This window comes from Giraffa tippelskirchi, chromosome 8 (assembly GCF_054371585.1).
Source record: "Giraffa tippelskirchi isolate mGirTip1 chromosome 8, T2T-mGirTip1v1.2.pri, whole genome shotgun sequence".
NCBI lineage: Eukaryota > Metazoa > Chordata > Mammalia > Artiodactyla > Giraffidae > Giraffa > Giraffa tippelskirchi.
In genome coordinates, this window is record NC_137282.1 from 144,701,900 (window position 1) to 144,724,143 (window position 22,244).

The following is a 22,244-nucleotide window of genomic DNA, read 5'->3' on the forward strand; positions in this document are numbered from 1 at the left end:
ATATACCTATGCTTCAAGCTATAGAAAACATTAATGCAAAAATTCAACATATGTATATATTAAAATACACACTCAATATTGCATATTTTATAAACATACTATTAGTATAGAGAAAAATGATCACAATAAAAAGAGTAAAATCTACAAACAATAACATTATTTTTAAGAGATGCTTTCCATTTGCATTAGGGTAATAGATGAGAAAATTACAAATTTAAAAGCGATAGTTCTCTAATTTAAGTGTCCTATGGATTTGGACCTTCACAGCCTAATTATAGAAACTTGGTGATACTCCAAGTTATTGGAGGTTTTAATTTCTTCTCTCCTTTAATCCCAAAATAATCACTGCAACAAAAGCATTTCTTCTTTTTTATTTTTTTCCCCTTTGTCTATTTCATTTTCCATCACTTAAACATATTTTTCAGTCATATAAATGTAAACATTATGTTTCAGAATTGCTGCGGTCACCCCAGAGGGGTAATATTTACTGGGAAGCGTCCGAGAGCTCTAGAGAGAAGAAAGGCAAGATTATTACTGAAGAGCACAGGCGACCCTGCAGGGCAGAAAACAGTGACGGGTGGAATGAATGATTTAAGTATGGCTTCAGGCGATGCAATCGGAGTCTGGACGGGTTGAGAACTAGGGGAACGACCCTCTCTCGTCCAGAGCAGTGGGATTGACCGTTTATTCACTTAAAGTTTCCACCGATCCTGAGGCAGCATCGAACTGGACCTGCTTAATGAAGGTTTGAATCACAAAGAAAACAGTGACCCTGGGGTCCATTTCACAGGTGGGGTTCAAGGCCATAGGAAGAAATTTGTGTGAGGCCGGGTCCCTGTTCTGGCGGGCGGGGGGCGGAAGGCAGGGGACTGGACCGGGAGCTCTGGTTGGTAGGGGTGGGGCGGAACAGTGTCTCTTAATACCCTACCACCCTGTCTCCAGGGCAAAAAGAATTATTCAGGTCTGCATTAATGCTCCTATTCTGCTACCTTTCAATTTCCTAGTCTCTGAACTCACAACTCCCACCCAGTCCGACAAATTTCAGAAACATTTCTTCTGCGACGCAGCTATACGTCAACCCCTCAGAGTCTACAGTAAAACACTTTCAAGTGTTAGAGTCAGTGTGTCAGGATGGCCGAGTGGTCTAAGGCGCCAGACTCAAGCTTCTGCTTCCCACCTTTGGGGCTTCTGGTCTCCGAATGGAGGCGTGGGTTCGAATCCCACTTCTGACACATCTTCATTTTGTTCTTACGACGTTCAGATCAAGAGTATTGGGCAGTTCCTGATACTCACCCCTCGACACTCAAATATTTCCGGGCCCTGACCGGTATTCGAAAGTGAGAATTCATTCCCCGGTCAAAGAATCCTGGAATACTTTCAGAATCATGTGGAGGCAACCTCCAGCACTGCCTTCTGAGATCCCCTCCTCCTAGAAAAAAAGGACCATAACAACTTGTGGTCTTTTCCTTAGTGAATCAACTGAGTCATCCACAGTTGGATGTTGGGTTTTTACTGTGGAGAGAATGAATGAAATTCTCACCGCTTTTCTGTACACGGAAAAGAATCTGTTATAAAGCTTTCATAAAGTATTTCCTTGTCATCTTTTTATGTCATCTCTAAAATCTAAGAGGGAAAGTCCTTCAAGACTATGACACTTCTGAAAATATTTTTAGGTTATCAAAAGGAAATGCTCATACAGTTAAAACTGAGTAAAATTGAGCTCACTCTGAGATTTCTTTTCAAAATGATTTGATGTAGGTATCTTTTCTTTCTTTTTATTAAGGTAAAAAAAAAATGCCTTCTGTGAAGAGCTGCATAAGCTAGCTAAGATATTGGTCTTAAAATTAAGACTTTCAACTTTTGAAGCTTTGACATTAAATGAGTTTTTCTTCCCGTATAGCTTTTAAATCATTACACAGCAATCTTCCTCCTAGGAATGTACCTCAGTGAAATTCCAGCTCAACTCCATGGTTGGCCTTGTCTAAGTGTAGGATTTTGCAGTACCAGATTATTACAGGCAAGCTAGCTATCCACCAGGTAGACTTCAGTGGCCACCCATGAATTTCATACTATGTAGCACTGCACATAGAAGCAGATGTGACTGTAGCAAGAAAATAGATTTTTCAAACTGTGTTGAGTAAAATTTTTAAAAAATCAGGATTAACAGTGCCAATGAAAATCACACAAATCAGCAGCACTTTTTATTGAGGGTAATTTCTTTTCTAAAGAATATTAAATACTTCAGAGAGGATCTATATGTTTTGGGGAGAAGAAAGAGATGGATACAGGTTGTGACAAAGAAAAAGGTGTTTCTGAAACAAAGTATGCATGGACCCATAACCAAAATGAGCCCTGAACTACCAAGGGTGATTAATTATCCTTTTGAACCCAAAGTCACTTTCCCTTCCATCGTTAAATTCCACTTTTTTCACTCTCATTTCTGCAGATTCCTAAACATCCACCACTCTTTCCTGTCCTGCATTTCCCCTGAAATCATGAAATTCCAAATTATTTTTCTCTATTCTCCATTTTCATCTTTTTCCAATCATTGTTTCAAATTGAGACTGTTTATTTTCCTGCAACTGGTTTTATTTTCTGTTCCAAAGCATTCCTAGTCTATTTTGAGCTAAATGGGGAAATCTAAAAAGTAAAATAAAATAAATATCATTTTAAAATGTTTTCTTCCCTTTAAAAAGTATCCAACACCTGGGTAGGATGCTGAGTACTAAGCTCTGAGGATCCTTCTTCTAGCCAGGAAACTGTTACAGAGCTTGATTTTTAAAAACTTAGGAAATGATGGTCTGAGTGTTTGCCACTTTCCCCAATGTGTCATTTCTTACTTAACCTGGGAGATGGTACCATAGGTTCTGTGATGCTGTCTTTAAATCAAAAGGCAAAACCAGAAACTGTATACTTACTCGTTCTCACTAATACAAAAATACAAAGGCTACAAACTGATTCTAGTGGTGTTTATTAGTATTATTATTATTGCTTCCATTTTGTTTCTTTCAGTTCCTCCATGTGGGGAAAAGCAGTGAATTTTCCAGTAACTTTCCCACTGAAAAAAACTAGGATTGTGTGGGAGCTTCTTAAGCTGAGCTATCACTAAGAAAGTCTGGGTCTTTTCATTGGTGTGGTCATGCAGGAGAACGTTGTTTGATTTGCCAGTGGTGAGGCCATGTTCCCCCAGCACATAACAGTCTGGCTTGAGGTCTCTCTAGGAAAGGGAGAGCTTTCTGGTTACTTTGTATTTTTGTTATTAAGTCAAGTTCCTGGATTTCATTAAGATAAACAGGCTGACAGAGTAAGGGACAACCTTTGAATGGAAATCCACTGCCTCCTTCTCTCTGGGAAGAGGGAGTCATCGGTGGCAAAGAGATTTTTTTTTAAATGTGCCCAGTTGTATGTGGGAATACTCCAGGTTCTCTAATTGGGAATTTCCATTTGTCAAATGCTTGGCTAGTGGTTGTAGAGATGACTTGTTAGTGACTCTTCCAGGGACACCAGGACCTTCCTGAGTATAGACCTGGGTCGAGCTGCTGGTGGGGACTGTCTTTAGAGATAGAAAGAACCCGACTACAGAATAAGGGAGGATACTCAAGTGTTGGGGGAATGAAGGTGGAAAGGCAAGAGTGGGATGAAAGACACAAGAGTGAGATGAAAGACATGTGTGCCAAGAACAAAACTGAGTCTTGTCAGAAGTGGGATTCGAACCCACGCCTCCATTCAGAGACCAGAAGCCCCAAGAGAGGGAAGATAGAATCTTGAGTCTGGCGCCTTAGACCACTCGGCCATCCTGACATGACACTGATAAGGATTCAGCAGTAACGACTCTATCAATGATTGAAGCCTGTTCTATCTGGGAGGAAAAGGAACAAGTTATTTCTAGAAATTACAGGAGTAAGCCAAGAATTATCTGCAAAGCCAAAAGACAAGAAAGGAGTAATTTTGTGGTGAAGAGGTGCACCGGGAGACAGAGTTGATGCTGTTTTGAAGCCTGGGAGCCCACCTCACATACCTTGAGTCTTTTCCTCCCACTCCATCCCTGCTGGCCATGAGTTACACATTACACCACCAACCTTAAGAAACAGGATTTAGGATACAGATTTTATCAGCACATGTTGCAGCTATTGTCTTTCAGGAGCTCTCCCCAGTGCTCACAGTATCTCATAATATTTTATCCTAATAAGTTTTATTAACGGGGACTGAGCCTATGTGTGTGACTTCAAGTCCCTATTCAATAATATTTTCAGCATCTTCACAGTTCCTGCAAGGTCCACTGCTTTCTCCCCTCTCCTCTCTTCTCTTTCCTTCCGTTGCCATTTTTATCTCGCTCTATCTTCCCCTTTGCATTCTTTCAGTCTGTGCTTAAAGAAGGGATGTGAAGTGAAGAGACAGGACATGGTTTATTATAAGACACATAAAAGGAGAAGCATAGAGCATGGGGGACTAGAATAAGGTCTTGGTCTTGGTTTAAAATCTCTACTGAGGTTTTAAAAATGTTGTTGCTGTTGTGGTTAAAAATCCCTCCTGCTTTGGTTAAGGTGAGAAATATTCATCCAATGTTTTCTTTCTATTCTGTCTGAATAACAGTTTTTATTAGTCTCCCAAATTAACAGTCTTCAGAAATTTTTCATTGCCTGCAGAAGACAACTCAAACACATATGCATGAACAGGCAAACAGCTATTTAAAGATCCATTTTGTGTGCACAGTGATCAGAAGTGAGTTGTTTCTTTTGCTCTGTTTTTGGTCTTCAAGTAGAGAATCTGAAATACTTTTTTAAAAGGAAATGCAGATTAGGAGAAAACATGAGGATCTTGAATCGTTTGAATTCAAGCTTCATCATTTACAAAAGTGTGATGTGTTGATATTTTACATTATTTTGACCATCTGTGAACATTTCTTTCATCTGTAAATTTACAGGGCAATCTCTACCTCAAGATTGTTGAGGGTTTAAAAAAATTTATGTAGGTGCTTTCCCTAGCAAACCATGTGACAAGTAGCAGTCACTCAAAAGACCATTCACCTTCATGTTTCTATTTGTAACCTCTGGCATTTAGACAGTTTTGCAACAACCCAAATTCTCAACAAACCAAATCTGCCTCTTCTCAACTATGGTGTCCCAATTTCCAAACACTTAGAAAATATGCCAAGTCCTCCTTTTCTACCAATTAATGATCTTTCAAACTTAATAGTTTCCCCTTCCTCTTAGTCAAACCCTCTGTCATTTAGCTCTTGACATACTAGTCATGACTTCTTTCTCCCTCTTTTAAACTCTCCAAATATATTGCTGTTATTAATCAGAAAAGTTGAAAACTCAACTTCCAAACAAATATAAGATGAACGTAGTCCCATTCCTTGAGTGTGGAATTATGTGTGATATTTTTAATGAAAAGTTCTTGATTTTAATATAGTCACAGTTGTCAATTTTCGTCTTTATAGTTGGATTTTTCCGTTTTATTTCAAAGTTATTTTCTACCTTTGGTTCCTAAATATATTATTTATTGGTATGCTTTAAATGTTTGTATTTTGTCTCCTCCCTGGAATAAAATTCACTTCAAGGTCAATCCAGTACAATTCAGTTCAATTCAGTTCAGTGGCTCAGTCGTGTCCAACTCTTTGAAACCCCATGAGTTGCAGCATGCCAGGCCTCCCTGTCCATCACCAATTCCCGGAGTTTACCCAAACTCATGTCCATCGAGTCGGTGATGCCATCCTGCCATCTTATCCTCTGTCGTCCCCTTCTCCTCCTGCCCCCAATCCTTCCCAGCATTAGGGTCTTTTCCATGAGTCAACTCTTCGCATGAGGTGGCCAAAGTATTGGAGTTTCAGCTTCAACATCAGTCCTTCCAATGAACACCCAGGACTGATCTCCTTTAGGATGGACTGGTTGGATCTCCTTGCAGTCCAAGGGACTCTCAAGAGTCTTGTCCAACACCACAGCTCAAAAGCATCAATTCTTCGGCGCTCAGCTTTCTTCACTGTCCAACTCTCACATCCATACATGACCACTGGAAAAACTATAGGCTTTACTAGATGGACCTTTATTGGCAAAGTAATGTCTCTGCTTTTAAATATGCTATCTAGGTTGGTCATAACTTTCCTTCCAAGGAGTAAGCGTCTTTTCATTTCATGGCTGCAATCACCATCTGCAGTGATTTTGGAGCCCAAAAAAATAAAGTCTGACACGGTTTCCACTGTTTCCTCATCTATTTCCCATGAAGTGATGGGACCAGATGCCATGATCTTAATTTTCTGAATGTTGAGCTTTAAGCCAACTTTTTCACTCTCCTCTTTCACTTTCATCAAGAGGCTTTTTAGTTCCTCTTCACTTTCTGCCATAAGGGTGGTGTCATCTGCATATCTGAGGTTATTGATCTTTCTCCTGGCAATCTTGATTCCAGCTTGTGCTTCTTCCAGCCCAGAGTTTCTCATGATGTACTCTGCTTATAAGTTAAATAAGCAAGGTGACAATACACAGCCTTGACTACTCCTTTTCCTATTTGGAAGCAGTCTGTTGTTCCATGTCCAATTCTAACTGTTGCTTTCTGACCTGCATACAGGTTTCTCACGAGACAGGTCAGTTCAGATGACTACAAAAAAAAAAGTCTGCATTGAGCTTCTAAAGAGTTTTATAGAAGGCCACTAGCACCACCAAGGCCTGGACCCCAATAGTACCTCATCGAATTTACAAACCTTCCTTCTAAGGTATTCCTGGGAGAACATTCAAGACTAAAAGTTTTTGGCTTACAAGACCTTGGGCCAATGATTCTGTTTTTGAAGGTGGTAGTTTTATTCTGTTAATGTAGTTGGGGAGGTTACAGGGAATGAAAATATTGGAAGAAGTGATAATTCCATGGTTTCTTTCTTAAGAAAGAGGTTAAGACAAAGTTTGTGGCTTCTGTAGCAGAGGAAAAAAAAAAAAGGTAAGATCAGAGCCCTGCAGAATTCAGAGGGGTTATGAGAAGGAAAGAACAGCTCAGAATAGGATCGATCAATCATCTTCTGAGGTAGACTTACGCAGCAAAAATCACACTTCTTGATTTTAAATGTTGGTGGCTAGGTTCATCTCAAGAAACTTGAATTCTCTCAGTCCTTGGAAAATGATGATTTTTAGTTCCTAAGGTGTTTGGAGCATTGATAATCTATTTTCATAAAAATCCACTTAAATGTTTCATCTCTCCAGTAAACAGCACTTTCGATGCCCAAGACTTAAAAAAGAGAGAGAGAGAGAGGGAGAGCAGTATAAATCATACAAAAGAATGTGGCATATAACCATGAAAATGAAAGGAGAGAAATCTGGTTTTGAATAAACAGGTAACAGGTGTTGTCCGCTGAAGTGTGAACAAAGAATCCAGCTATAGTAGATCACCGTGGTCTTCATAGCTCCCTTAACTCTTCAAGTGACAATTCTCAAAAGTATTTGCTTTTCCTTCTCTTCCCCCAAGTCTTCAGTTTTTCCAGGCGGCGCGACCATGCAGTGCCCCTGCCTTTTCCCTGGCCTTGCCATTGACGTGGAGGAGCCAAGGAGTTCCAACTTCAGAGTCCGGGAGTGAGCTGTGGGAGGCTCGGGGGCGGGGGCGGGAGGTGAGGAGTCTGCGTTCTAAATTCATCCCTAGAAATCGGGGTGGAATACCAAGTTTCTGAGAAAGGATTTCAGAGCTTCGGTTTCCTTAAGTAAATTGCAAAAGTGCAGACGCCTTAGAGATTTGTGTGCAGGCGGCAATTTTGAGAAGGCGATGAGGGGCCGACTCAGAATGATAGACGTAAGTTAGAGGAAGTGAGTGGGAAAAGGGAAGCAAAAGGAATTGATAGACACAGGTGTCTACCAATCTTTATACCAATTAATGAGATGCAAGAAAACGCTAGAAAGCAGAAAGCAGAGTGGCGCAGCGGAAGCGTGCTGGGCCCATAACCCAGAGGTCGATGGATCGAAACCATCCTCTGCTAATGCCGTCTTTTCCTTCCAGAAGCACTAGACCAATATTCGTTATTCTCTTCCTCAAATTCCAAGATTTCCACAAGAACACTATTCAGAGGCAACTAAATTCAAATATTCATGACGGTGACACAATTGGTTTGCTTTTCTTGTTTTCTTTGATCTTGATGAAAATTGGCCTCAATCAAACATGTCATTTTAAAGCTCACAATATGTTGGGAAACAATGCAACATCTTAATTATCGTCTATATGCAGTGACTCTACCACTGCTTTTTTGCTTGTACAGACATGCTTACCAGTCTTGAAACAGAGCAGGACACCATGGTCCTTCCTCATCTTCCCCACTTGCCTTTTGTCTGTAGAGAAACTTTAGCCAAACAATAAATTTAATTGAGAGAGGTGAGAAAATGCAGAAGCAAAGGAAAGCAGTCAAATAGGACAAAATAATAATTAGCAGTTAAGCAAAGTGAAGAACCTGAGTCATATCCTTTGAGCTGTCTTTTAGGTTCTGAAACCCCCACCAGGTAGAAGAAGTTAACTGTATGTTGACCAGACTATAGTGATGACAGAAGCTGACACAGTTCTGATAACTGGCCTCAAAGAAATGGGAACAAATTGACCTTGGCGCTAAAGATTGGCTGTACTCAAAACAATCAAGATGATGCTGATCAGATCACTGCATGACTGAGTTCAAGATGACTGTCAGAGCAGACAGTGCTGTTTCTGCATATAGCCCCTCCCTCCACCTATCCATCCCTGAAATGCCCCTTTAAAAGCTCTTGCCCACTGATTGTCAGTGGGGGAAGTTGGCCTTTGGACACAAGTCTGCCCTGGGTTATTGGCCTACAGAATAAAGCAAGCTTTCCTTTCCACCAACTTTACCTCTAGAGTACTGGTTTTAGAGCTGCGAGCAGCTGAATCCCACTTTCTTAATAGTCTCATGAACAAGTGAAGAACTGCCCTTACAGAGGCAGGGGATATAGTTGCAACTGCCTGATCCTTCCTGTCTTTATAAGTAGAATGGAGCTCAAGATAAAATGTGGAGTTGAAAAGTAGAATAGGAGGGGACAAATATGGACTTTCCGAATTGGCAAATGGGAGGTTGGAAAGATGCAGGGGAGAGTAGAGGGGAAAGGAGACTGGGAAGAGAGTGAAGAAAAAGCGTGTGAAGGAAAGATGAGGAAAGGTGCGCATGCTGAAAGTGAGATGTATTAATATTTTGAATAAGTGGGTTTTCTGGGAGCTCCTTTCCTGGATGGAAGCACCACTTCAAAGTGGGTGTCAAGTATGTTTCTTGCTCTGGCTTGAAAATTCCAGGAAACCCCAACTCTGAAAGAAAACACTGGAGAAACAATGGGCAGTGACCCTCCTCCTTGTATCACAATCTTCATTCCTTACCCAATCTTTGATCTTCCTGAAGTTCTTCCCACTTACTGAAGTCATTGGTGAAACAGAATCAAAGCCCCTTGGAATATCCAAGTAATTTCACAAACTATGACTATTACTAGAATCTCTCCAGTGTTCTTATTTTACATAATGAGTTACACAGCTTTTTAGCGGGCCTGGATAGCTCAGTCGGTAGAGCATCAGACTTTTAATCTGAGGGTCCAGGGTTCAAGTCCCTGTTCAGGCGCTGAGGCCTCGTTTTGTTTTCAGTATTTACCTAAAAACTATTTAGATAACAGGGCATTTAAGAAAGTGAGGAAGCCTTAACAGCCAAATCAAGCAAAGTCACTGCCCTAAAATAGTTTACCGTTTAGTTTTTCCCTAATTTTCTTTTCCCAATATTAACAAAAACACTTCCCCAAGTTTCTAAGAGGAATCAAAAAAGGGCATCATTTAAAAGTAATAAACTAGTGACAGATTTATTAAGAAGTAAGCCATTTAAAATTCCCTTAAAATGATTCATTAATCTGGGAGTGGAAGGGAACAATTTGGGTGGACTCGATGTTATGGTATTAGGAGGTGGGACCCTTGAGAAGTGATTGGGTCATGAGTTAATTTCTCATAAATAGAAATAGTGCCCTTTCATAGGAGACCCCAGGGAGTTCTCTGTCCCTTCTGCCATGTGAGGCAACAATGAGAAGACAATAGTCTATAAACCAGGAAGCTCTCACCCAACAAAAAACCTGAACCGTGAATATTTGCCTTTGAGGTGTTTGATGCCTGTCTTTGTCTAGAGATTCTCTTGTTTCTTTAGACTGTACACCAAAAATTTCCCTTCCGTCTCACCCATAAGCAGTTTTAATCAGTACTCTTACACCTTTTAATGAATACTTTGGTGCAGTTAACTATATTTATGCACATAACACCTCATCTTTCATCCTTAATTTTAGTGGGTTAAATATTGTAGGCAGGAATTTGTGTCTACCTAGAACTTCTGAATGTGATCTTGCTTGGAAACAGGTTTTTGCAGATGTAATTAGTTACATTAAGATGAGGTCATTCATACCGGATTAGGGTGGAGCCTAAACCCTACCACTGGTAGGTGTCCTTACAAGAGAGAACACTAGAAGGCAGACAGAAAGAAGAAAGTCATATGTGGACAGAGGCAAAAACTTGAATCATACAGCCACAGCCAAAAAATATAAAGGATTTTGGGGCTCTGCCAGAAGCTAGGAAGAAGCAAGGAAGGAGTCCTTCAGCAAGCCTTCAGAGAGAGAATGGCCCTGCTAATATCTTAATTCTGATGTCTTAGTCTTCAGAACACAGAGACAGTAATAGCACACTAACATGAGATAAAGTTCCAGGGGAAAGTGATTCCTTGGGGTGAATCTAAAATAATGAATAAACTTGAAGAAAGGAAGTCGTTTTGAAGGATGAGAGGTTTTTGGTTTGTTTGTTTGTTTTTTTAAGTTTAATGCCTTCCTTGATATTAATGAACATTTCTTTGCTATTAGTGATAAAACTATTTATAGCAATGTTGCAATTGTTAGTGAGGCTGTCGTTTTTAGATTTAGATAACCTGAGGAATCCCTTTTGATGGGCTGTTGTTGTAAAGATTCTTACTGTATTCTTATCGTAAAGATCCGTGAAATTCCCAGGAATTCACTGCCCGGAAAGAGTTCAAGGCACAACGTGTGAATGTCTCTTTAACTGAGATTCTTTTAAGTTCTTTTATCAGGGCTTCCTCGTTAGTATAGTGGTGAGTATCCCCACCTGTCACGCGGGAGACCGGGGTTCGATTCCCCGCCGGGGAGGTGACAGTGTTACCTTTTTCAGCTAGACCTGTAACAGAAAGGAAATCTTTCTGCTCTCTCTTTTTGTTGTTCTAAGTTGAATTCTCCTGTGTTGACTTATTAGTGTGTTCACCAAGCAAGCAACTGCCTTCTGATGGAAACCCACGGCTGCCTTCTCTCTGAGCGAAGTCAGATACAGCGCGGGGGTTCAAAGTATGCCCATTTGACTCGAAATATCCCAAGATCTTGCAATAGGAATTTTCATTTGTCAACTGAGGTGATGGAGATGTTGCTTGTACAGGAACCGCCCTTAGAAAAGTCTCAATGGTTCCCAAATTTTGGTGCACATTAGAATAATCTTGCTGTTCAGTCGCTAAGCCATGTCCGACTCTTCGCGACCTCACGGACTGCAGCACGCTAGGCATTCCTGTCCATCACTATCTCCCGGAGTTTGCTCAAACTCATGTCCATTGACTTGGTGATGCCATATAACTATCTCGTCCTCTGCTGCTCCCTTCTTTTCCATTCAGTCTTTCCCAGCTTCAGGGTCTTTTCCGATGAGATCGCTCTTCGCATCAGGTGGCCAAAATATTGGAGCTTCAGCTTCAGCATCAGTCCTTTCAATGAATATTCAGGGTTGATTTGCTTTAGGATGGATCGATTGGATCTCCTTGCAGTCCATGGCCCTCTCAAGAGTCTTCTGCAACACCGCAACTGGAAAGCATCAGTTCTTTGGTGCTCAGCCTTTTTTTTATGGTCCAACTTTCACATCCCTACTTGACTAATGGAAAAAACCATAACTTTGACCATACAGACCTATGTTGGCAGAGTGAAAATTCTGGAGAGGTGGCAACCCATACTAATTAAATTAGAATGTCCGGAGGTGGGAGCCAGGCTTCAGCAGGTATTTAAAATTCTCACCATGTAATTTCAACATGCCTCAAAGTTTCGGAGCAGCTGGCCATTTCTCTCTCATTAGTTACTCTGACAACGTTACTAACGTATTCAAATTATTATTGTATTTAATATAAAATGTACTATTTGTAAAGCATTAAAAAAAAACTCACTAGCGATCTAACATAGATCATATTGTTACTACACATTATGCAGCAAAAACAAAAGTAACTTAGTGTTACTCCTCCAAATCAGGTAGTCACCACAAGAGTGCCAAAGTGTGCAGTGGGGTAGTATAATTTCAATTCATGTGAAAATATGGACATTTGCACTGACATCTTCCATAGCTCTAATTTGCCAAAGTACTTTAATTTTTATACATAAAAAGGAAAACCTATAACGTTGGTTAAAAAAAAAAGCCTGATGAAGTTATTAGATGCTAGCTAACGTAAGTTGTAGAGTACACCCAAATATGTATTATACAATGTGCTGGTTTTGTTTATACTTGGATGTTTTGAAATTTGGACATATACAGCTTACTAAAATATGTTTAAAATTTCAAAGTCTGGTGATTATATTAGTATATTAGTATATTTACTAATATACTTTTGAACTTTTTTATTTGGAGATAATTTCAAACATAAAAGAGGTTACAAAAATAAAAATTTTATAAGGGATACTCTATATCCAGATCCACCTTTCCTTAACATTTTAGCCTATGTTTTTATTATTTTCTTCTATATCATATTTTTCTGAGTCATGTAAATATATTACCTAAACCTCAATGTGTGTCGCCTTGAAAAAGATAAGCTAGCACCTGAACAGGGACTTGAACCCTGGACCCTCAGATTAAAAGTCTGATGCTCTACCAACTGAGCTACCCAGGCCCCAGTTTTAGGAATTGAGTTGTCCTATAAATAACTAAATCTTATTGGCAATTTTGATCTCCAAGAAGAGCTGGGGTAATCCATAACTTTAGAAACAACCCGGGTCTTTCAAAAGTATGGCTCGACCACTTAAGTCATTTACTTACCAAACAGACCATTTAACCTCTGCACTGTACATTCTTTAAGTACATTTTTAATTGCTGGGAAAATGAAGATTATTCCTAGAATCAATTACTGCCGAAGAGGATTCGCCAATCCGGGTCAAAGGAGATCATAGTTACTTCTCAGATAAGTTTGAAGAGAATATGCACAAGGCTCCCTCACCAACCTGTGAGGGAACCTGGAAGAGATTTTTTTTTTTTTTAGGAACAACTAAAGTAACTGAAGAGAATCTTCCAAAGAATGAAAAGATGGGCAAAGAAGATGAAGTTTCTAACCTTGACATAATGTAGGGGTACCAAATCTGGTTGTACCCTTTGGTGTTCCCCCCCTCAGTTTCAGAAATGAAAGGTCTGGGAAGAAATCCAAGGCTTCCTCTAATTTTCCCCTCCACATTTTATCTAGCGGCCCAACTCCTCCAAAGATAGGAATGGCTTGACGGTAAAGGAAATAGTGCTCCTGGTTCATTCAGTGTTTATTGGTTCATGAGACAGTTTTTGAGCACCTGTAGAGAGATCATAGGAGCAAAATCCCAAAGCATAGGTGCAGAAAATTAAGATAGAAAGCACTTAGTTCCATGAGGACTGCCAAATTCAGGACTATGAATTTTTGAGCCAATAATCCTTAAATTATTTAAGGTATTATTCACTGTTTTTTCTGTATGTGAAGTCAAGTGCAATTCTAACCAAACATAATGAAAATACTGACTCATATATTACCCATAATACTAACCATTATGAAATCATGTGCAAATGCCATTTTATTATATAAGTTACACAGAGAACTTCAGAAGTTAAATATGTAACAGATATATACCTGGAGAAAATATTTAGATATTGCTAAATGTGGATCAGAGATCATTTTGACTTGACCTAAAAAACAAACCATCCCTCCTGCAGGATTTTTTTCCCTGATGTCCAAGATATGTTTAAAATAAACATCCTTATTCTATCTCTGAGCTTCATGAAATTTTAGGTACTTTTTCTGACTCTCAAGATCATTGATAAGATAAAAATCAGAGGTGGAAAAAAGATAGGACGAGAGCTGGGATAAGGCCTAGGGATGAAGGAATAGTTGGGAAGGGATGATAATCTTGATTTGGGAAAGGGTGGAGACATGAGTTTGAATAAGCTCTGGGAGTTGGTGATGGACAGGGATGCCTGGTGTGCTGCAACCCATGGGGTCTCATAGAGTCAGACATGACTGAGCAACTCAACTGAACTGAACTGAACTGGAGACAGGTTAAGTAAGGAGGTTATATGCTGCACAATTTCTCTGCCAGCTTTATAGGTTTCTTTGCCTTTATTCAAAAACATCTGCCTTTATCCCATTTTATCAACTTTGCCCTTGCTGTTCCCTCTCCCTGGAAATATCTACCCCAGATATTCGCATGACTCAATCCTTTTATTCTTCCAGGTCTTTGTTCAAATGCCACCCAAACCTTCAATAATAACAGTATTTCAGTCAGTTCAGTCACTCAGTCATGTTCGACTCTTAGCTACCCCAGGGACTGCAGTACACCAGGCCTCTCTGTCCATCACTAACTCCCGGATCTTATTCAAACTCATGTCCGTTGAGTCGGTGATGCCATCCAACCATCTCATCCTCTGTTGTCCCCTTTTCCTCCACCTTCAATCTTTCCCAGCATCAGGGTCTTTTCAAATGAGTTAGTTATTCGCATCAGGTGGTCAAAATATTGGAGTTTCAGCTTCAGCATCAGTCCTTCCAATGAATATTCAGAACTGATTTCCGTTAGGATGGACTGGTTGGATCTCCTTACAGTCCAAGGGACTCTCAAGAGTCTTCTCCAACCCCACAGTTCAAAAGCATCAATTCTTTGGTGCTCAGCTTTCTTTATAGTCCAACTCTCATATCCATACATGACTACTGGGAAAACCATAGTTTTGACTAGACGGACCTTTGTTGGCAAACTAATGTCTCTGCTTTTTAATGTCTCTGCTCTCTAGGTTGGTCATAACTTTTCTTCCAAGGAGTAAGTGTCTTTTAATTTCATGGCTGCAGTCACCATCTGCAGTGATTTTGGAGCCCCCAAAAATCAAGTCTGACACTGTTTCCACTGTTTTCCCATCTATTCGCCATGAAGTGATGGGACCAGATGCCATGATCTTAGTTTTCTGAATGCTGAGTTTTAAGCCAACCTTTCACTCTCCTCTTTCACTTTAATCAAGAGGCTCTTCAGTTCCTCTTCACTTTCTGCCATAAGAGTAGTGTCATCTGCATATCTGAGGTTATTGATATTTCTTCCTGCAATCTTGATTCAGGCTTGTGCTTCATCCAGCCTAGCATTTCTCATGATGTACTCTGCATACAAGTTAAATAAGCAGGGTGACAACACACAGCCTTGACGTACTCCTTTCCCAATTTGGAACCAGTCTGTTGTTCCACGTCCAGTTCTGTTGCTCTTTGACCTGCATACAGATTTCTCAGGAGGCAGGTAAGGTGGTCTGGTATTCCCATCTCTTTCATAATTTTCCACAGTTTATTGTGATTCACACAGTCAAAGGCTTTGGCAAGGTCAATAAAGCAGAAATAGATGTTTTTTTTTTCTGGAACTCTCTTGCTTTTTCAATGAACGAACAAATGTTGGCAATTTGATCTCTGGTTCCTCTGCCTTTTCTAAATCCAGCTTGAACATCTGGAGGTTCATGGTTCATGTACTGTTGAAGCCTGGCTTGGAGAATTTTGATCTTTACTTTGCTAGCATGTGAGATGAGTGCAATTGTGCAGTAGTTTGAGCATTCTTTGGCATTGTCTTTCTTTGGGATTGGAATGAAAACTGACCTTTTCCAGACCTGTGGTCACTGCTGAGTTTTCCAGATTTGCTGGCACATTGAGTGAAGCACTTTCACAGCATCATCTTTCGGAATTTGAAATAGCTTAACTGGAATTCCATCACCTCCACTAGCTTGGTTTGTAGTGATGCTTCCTAAGGCCCATTTGACCTTGCATTCCAGGATGTCTGGCTCTAGGTGAGTGATCACACCACTGTGATTATCTGGCTCCTGAAGATCTTTTCTGTATAGCTCTTCTGTGTATTCTTGCCACCTCTTCTTAATATCTTCTGCTTCTGTTAGGTCCTTACCATTTCTGTCCTTTATTGTGCCCATCTTTGTATGAAATATTCCCTTGGTATCTCTAATTTTCTTGAAGAGATCTCTAGTCCTTCCCATTCATTGTCAAAATCTCCCTTATATCCCATGTCTCTTCTTTGCTTACTGTTTCTTTATGGCTTTTACCACCATCTAGCTGTCTGCTTGTGTAAATTATGAGACAGAGAAAAGCAACCCTGGACATCCAGGAACTGAGCTGGCATTTACAGCTCTGTCTTAATGTTTTCTTGTTGAATATAAACAATTTTCCAGAACATCAATATCAGACAAGACTTCTCTAATAGATTAAGACAGAAACAGCACAACTCTATGATCATGTCTGAACATAAATAAACACAAGAACATTGTCCAAACCAGAGAGTACAAAACATTTCCCTCTCCCACATCATACAAACAACTACTGTTTCTTTACTAATTTCAGCTCTATGTTTAGTTTGCCCTACCTTTAGGTAAGATTTAATATATCCAACCACAGAATTATCCCCCACTTCCTGACAGTATACAAACCAATGCAAAGCCATACTTTCTTAAAACTGCCCCCAAATCACCTAACAAAAGTGATTACCTAAAAACAGATCACAACAAACTGTGGAAAATTCTTAAAGAAATGGGAATACTAGACAACCTTACCTGCCTCCTGAGAAATCTGTATGCAGGTCAAGAAGCAACACTTAGAACTGAACATGGAACAACAGACTGATTCTAAATTGGGAAAGAAGTACAGTCAAGGTTGTATATTGTCACCCTGCTTATTTAACTTATATGCAGAATACATCATATAAAACGCCGGGTTGGATGAAGCACAAGCTGGAATCAAGATTACCGGGAAAAATATCAATAACCTCAGATATGCAGATGACACCACCCTTATGGCAGAAATCGAAGAGGAACTGAGGAGCTTCTTGATGAAAGTGAAAGAGGAGAGTGAAAAGGCTGACTTAAAACTCAACATTCAACAAACTACGGTCATGGCATCTGGTCCTATCATTTCATGCAAGTAGGTGGGGAAACAATGGAAACTTTCTTTTCTTGGGCTCCGAAATCACTGCAGATGGTTACTGCAGCCACTAAATTAAAAGATGCTTGCTCCTTGGAAGAAAAACTGTGACCACCCTAGACAACATTTTTAAAAGCAGAGACATTACTTTGCCAACAAAAGTCCGTCTAGTCAAAGCTATGGTTTTTCCAGTAGCCATGTATGGATGTGAGAGTTGGACCATAAAGAAAGCTGAGTGCCAAAGAATTAATGCTTTTGAACTGTGGTGTTGGAGAAGACTCTTGAGAGTCCCTTGGACTGCAAGATCAAACCAGTCAATCCTAAAGGAAATCAGTCCTGGATATTCATTGGAAGGACTGATGCTAAAGCTGAAGCTTCAATATTTTGGCCACCTGATGTGAAGAATTAACTCATTAGAAAAGACTCTAATGCTGAGAAAGATTGAAGGTAGGAGGAGAGGGGGATGACAGAGGATAAGATGGTTGGATGGTATCACTGACTCAAAGGACATGAGTTTGAGCAAGCTCCAAGAGTTGGTGATGGACAGGGAACCCTGACATGCTGCAATCCATGGGGTCGCAAACAGTCGGACATGACTGAGCGGCTGAACTGAGCTGAAGAAACGTTACAAAGTCCAATTCTTATAATCACTTCTTTCTAACACTCTTACTGAGACACTCCACTGTTCTCCTGATGTGCATTCTCTCTTGCTGCAACAGTTAGCAAAACCAACTTTAGGAGTATGCTTTGGCACTCACTAGCTTCATGTATTGTCACCTCCCCCTACTCAGAGCCAACCACAAAATCTGAGTATCCATTAAATAAATATTGTTAAATAAATAAGGAAACAAATAAAGAGTCGCCTTTTTTTCATAAGGAAGTAAAAGGTCACATTCTTGGGAAGTGGAGGTCAAGAAAGCAGTAAATAATATTTTAGGTGCTTCATTAGACAAAAATTACAGACAAGTATAACAACAACACAAGTAAAACCAACTCCCCTTCTACCATTGTCCATACACGAAGTAGCCTGCAATAACTGATTTACACTTGGTGTCTGCACTACTGGGAACTCTAATCATAGGAAATGGAAGCAAGGACAATGTCAACTAGCTTGGCTCAAAGTGAAGAATAAACAGTATATTAAAAACCTGTCACCTTTACCACAGGGACTGGAGGCTGGGGGGAGGGTTGCTGCTGCTGCTGCTGCTAAGTCGCTTCAGTCGTGCCCGACTCTGTGCGACCCCATAGATGGCAGCCCACCAGGCTCCCCCGTCCCTGGGATTCTCCAGGCAAGAACACTGGAGTGGGTTGCCGTTTCCTTCTCCAATGCATGACAGTGAAAAGTGAAAGTGAAGTCGCTCAGTCATGTCCGACTCTTCCGACCCCATGGACTGCAGCCTACCAGGCTCTTCTGTCCATGGGATTTTCCGGGCAAGAGTACTGGAGTGGGGTGCCATTGTCTTCTCGGGGGGGGGGGGGAGGTTGGAGACAGAGTCAAAGAGAAACTATTTGTTACTTGGTAACGGCGATCAACCATTTAAACTCCTACACCTATTATCCTATGCCCTATATCGCATCCCCTTTTCCTAGGCCATTGGGAAGAAATTAATGGGAGAAAAGAAAGGAGAGAGAAAGACGCTACTGAAGAAAAAAGAGATTATGGGGAGAAATGCCAGAAGAGGGTGCAACATGCCCGCCTCGTACTCCTCGACGGACAGTTCTAATGTTTAAACAGGTTTATTGAAGGGGAGTTCTAGCCCTTCTCACTGACTCTCTCCTTGCCTTTGTTACTTTTTAATTTATCGTGGGAATGAAGAAGCCTGAACACCGCGGGAAGCAGACTGAAGCAGTCTTCGAAACCAGCGCTAATTCGGTTCTGGGCTTCCCTGGTACCTTAGTTGGTAACGAATCTGCCTGCAATGCACAGACTCCTTTTCTTTGATTTACGAAACTCGCACACTACGGGGACGTCTTGGGCTGTGGGACTGTTGGGCCATTGGGAGGCAGGCAGCGCGGTGCGGGAACGGTCAAGGGACGTGTGGCGGGTGCTGCTTCTCAATATCCCTTGGCTGGGCTCCCCGGCTGACTTTGTGCCATCGCAACAGTCTCCAGCATCCATCCACCAAAACTTGCCTCTTTTGTTTTGCAATCGGTTCAGAGCTTGCGTTTCACCCTATGCACTCTGGATGTAATACTAATCACATTGGTTGTTAATCACAGGAGCAAATTATACATACTACAGAAATGAGCATGTCAGGATGGCCGAGTGGTCTAAGGCGCCAAACTCAAGTGTCTATTTCCCCTACTTGGGGTTTCTGGTCTCCGGTTGGAGGCGTGGGTTCGAATCCCACTTCTGACATGGTGTCCTTTTGTTCTTATGCTCAAATTCTGCAACTTCTGCCAGTAAATCATAGCCACTTTCTTAGGCTGCATTGCCAAATCTTACCCATTACCACCGATATTTCACCCTTTCTTCACTTCAGTTCAGTCGCTCAGTCGGGTCCGACTCTTTGCGACTCCCTGGACTGCAGCATGCCAGGCCTCCCTGTCCATCACCAGCTCCCGAAGTTTACTCAAACTCATGTCCATCGAGTCGGTGACGCCATCCAACCATCTCGTCCTCTGTCGTCCCCTTCTCCTGCCTTCAGTCACCCTTCTTGCTGCTGCTGCTGCTGCTAAGTCGCTTTAGTCGTGTCCGACTCTGTGCGACCCCATAGACGGCAGCCCACCAGGCTCCTTCGTCCCTGGGATTCTCCAGGCAAGAATATTGGAGTGGGTTGCCATTTCCTTCTCCAGCGCATGAAAGTGAAAAGTGAAAGTGAAGTCTCTCAGTCGTGTCTGACTCTTCGCGACCCCATGGGCTGTAGCCTACCAGGCTCCTCCGTCCATGGAGTTTCCCAGGCAAGAGTACTGGAGTGGGGTGCCATTGCCTTCTCCGGTCACCCTTCTTAGATCAGTGCTATTTAGATGTCTGCCCTCTCATCACACCTACCTTCCCTCCCTCCTTTTCGTTCTTTCTCTTTTTCAATAAAAATTGCCTGTTTATGAGAATCTACATGGAAGAATAGTAATATATCAGTATTAAAATGCAGGTCTTAACATATATGTGAAGTGATGGTTATAAATTTCTGTATTCAGTATTTTAACTGTTCTGTGAAGGTTAAGTTTTGAATATTCTTCCACAGATCTCCTGCTTGTCCCTCCCTCTCTGTTGTCCTCACCTGACTCTTTTTTTCTTCGTCTTACTCTTTCCTTTATTGTGTACCTTCTCCCATCACATCTCGTGTTGCTAGTCGAAAGGTATCTGCTGTAAAGTGAAGAGGTTGGATATAACAGATATATTCTATGACATAAGACAAGAGAGTTGTGGGAGAGAGGAGAAGTAGAACAGTGATTCTTAACCAGGATTGATTTTAAAGAACAAGTTGTTTTTATAAAAATAAAGAAAGGGAAAGAGGGAGGGGGGGGAAGGAAGGAACTTGTCCAGGTCCCATTGCCCCTAAGTGTGGCTCTACCTACCAGATCTTAAATTATTTGCTAAATATATGTTCTGTTTTATTACTTTGATTTCTTTTGTAAATCTAGTAATTCACATGTTGGATCTTCTTTGCTTTTCTTTTTACATATCATTTTCTGCCTAACTTATTTGAAATTTTAGTTCTGTTTTTTTTTTTTTCCTTCTTTTCTACTATCCTCTATATTGTTTGCTGTTTTCCTCATTGTCAACTCTATTTTTGCGTTCAAGGGGAAGGGCTCGTCACCCTGCTCTGTGATGATATAGGCCCTTGGAACTGGCCTGTATGGGTTTTCATGCTCTCTGGTTTCCACCTGGGTTAGGTCAGTGGGAGTCCCAACAGGAGATACGTGGATTTAGGAGGGCTAGCGGCAGGTATTTACTTCTTGTCTTTCTGCCTGCAGGTCACTTCAGAAGAGCTACATTTCTTGATGGGAGGCCATACCTCATTCAAGGCAGCCCTCACTACAAGGCTATCTTCTGAGTTCAAGTAATTATACTTTCTTCATGCTTCTTCAGGTACAGAAGTAATAATACCCCTACTGCTGCTTGTCCTGGAGAATGACACTCTCCCTGGTGTTTTTTCTCTAGCTGTACACATTTTTTTAGTAGAAAGTTTATTGTGAAATATATGTCTTCTGCCCCTTAATTCTTCAAATTATCTTGTCTGGATGCCACCAAAAATAACACTGTTTCATTCTTGGATTTGGAGACTTCTATTTTCCTAAATAATATGTGTAACTGCTATTATTGATTAATTGATTTACATATTATATACTTATTTTCCATCTGTTAAATAATTAACTGCTGTATGCCACTACCACCTACTATTTCTTATCCTTCCAAAATACTTGTTTTACCTTTTGTTTAATTCAGTGTTTATTGTTTATGTCATTTTTCTATAAAAGTATTATACACAGCATTGTTGTGAGCTATGATTCTGTTTTCATTCTTCACTGGATGCTTATAATTGCCTAAAAAGGCAAGCTTTAAAAAGAAAATTTTTAATGTGCCTAAGTCCATTCATATGTATTGATAATTGCTAATTCTTCCTTAACTTCAAAATATCTTTCAGTGGAGCTTTCCACGAGATCAATCAAATCAGATAATATATCAGCTCAAATATTTTTTCTTAAGGATATTTTTCCAGTTGACTTCTACATGCTTATAGTCTGAATTGGTTGCTCTCTGGACCTGCTACACAGCTGTCATCTGAATCTTCCCTTGCTGATCTGTTCATAATCTATTTTTTGCTCATTTATTTGCTCCACTGTTTCAGTGGAGAGTATTCTCAAGGTTTTTGGTTTTTAGGTTATAAAAATAACAGAGTCTGAAGCAATGGCAAGAAGAGCCCTCAGTATGCTTATATGTTAAGTTAGACTCTCCCAACTTAAACCAGTTGCCTCACATATATTCTTAGCATTTTTACCTTTCATTTTTGAACACCAGTTTGTTTGTTTTTTTTCCAGGCCTGCCATCAGGGTAAAGCCCTAACTGTCAGAGATCTGAGAGTTTGGTGAGGGAAAAGAGCTCAGCCTTTAG

General features: G+C 40.6%; 6 non-coding genes across 6 annotated transcripts; 4 read left to right on the forward strand and 2 right to left on the reverse strand.

Annotated features, from left to right (window-relative positions):
* Positions 1-1,125: 1,125 nt before the first annotated feature.
* Positions 1,126-1,232, forward strand: TRNAL-CAA (transfer RNA leucine (anticodon CAA)). Its single transcript has 2 exons — positions 1,126-1,163; positions 1,187-1,232. It is a non-coding gene; the product is annotated as a tRNA-Leu (tRNA).
* Positions 1,233-3,693: 2,461 nt separating this feature from the next.
* On the reverse strand, positions 3,694-3,801 carry TRNAL-CAA (transfer RNA leucine (anticodon CAA)). Its single transcript has 2 exons — positions 3,764-3,801; positions 3,694-3,739 (listed from the first exon to the last, which is right to left on the reverse strand). It is a non-coding gene; the product is annotated as a tRNA-Leu (tRNA).
* Positions 3,802-7,879: 4,078 nt separating this feature from the next.
* TRNAM-CAU (transfer RNA methionine (anticodon CAU)) lies at positions 7,880-7,951 on the forward strand. The gene has a single exon. It is a non-coding gene; the product is annotated as a tRNA-Met (tRNA).
* Positions 7,952-9,501: 1,550 nt separating this feature from the next.
* TRNAK-UUU (transfer RNA lysine (anticodon UUU)) lies at positions 9,502-9,574 on the forward strand. Its single transcript has one exon. It is a non-coding gene; the product is annotated as a tRNA-Lys (tRNA).
* A 3,254-nt stretch (positions 9,575-12,828) lies between these two features.
* Positions 12,829-12,901, reverse strand: TRNAK-UUU (transfer RNA lysine (anticodon UUU)). Its single transcript has one exon. It is a non-coding gene; the product is annotated as a tRNA-Lys (tRNA).
* Positions 12,902-19,440: 6,539 nt separating this feature from the next.
* On the forward strand, positions 19,441-19,547 carry TRNAL-CAA (transfer RNA leucine (anticodon CAA)). The gene is made up of 2 exons: positions 19,441-19,478; positions 19,502-19,547. It is a non-coding gene; the product is annotated as a tRNA-Leu (tRNA).
* Positions 19,548-22,244: the final 2,697 nt, after the last annotated feature.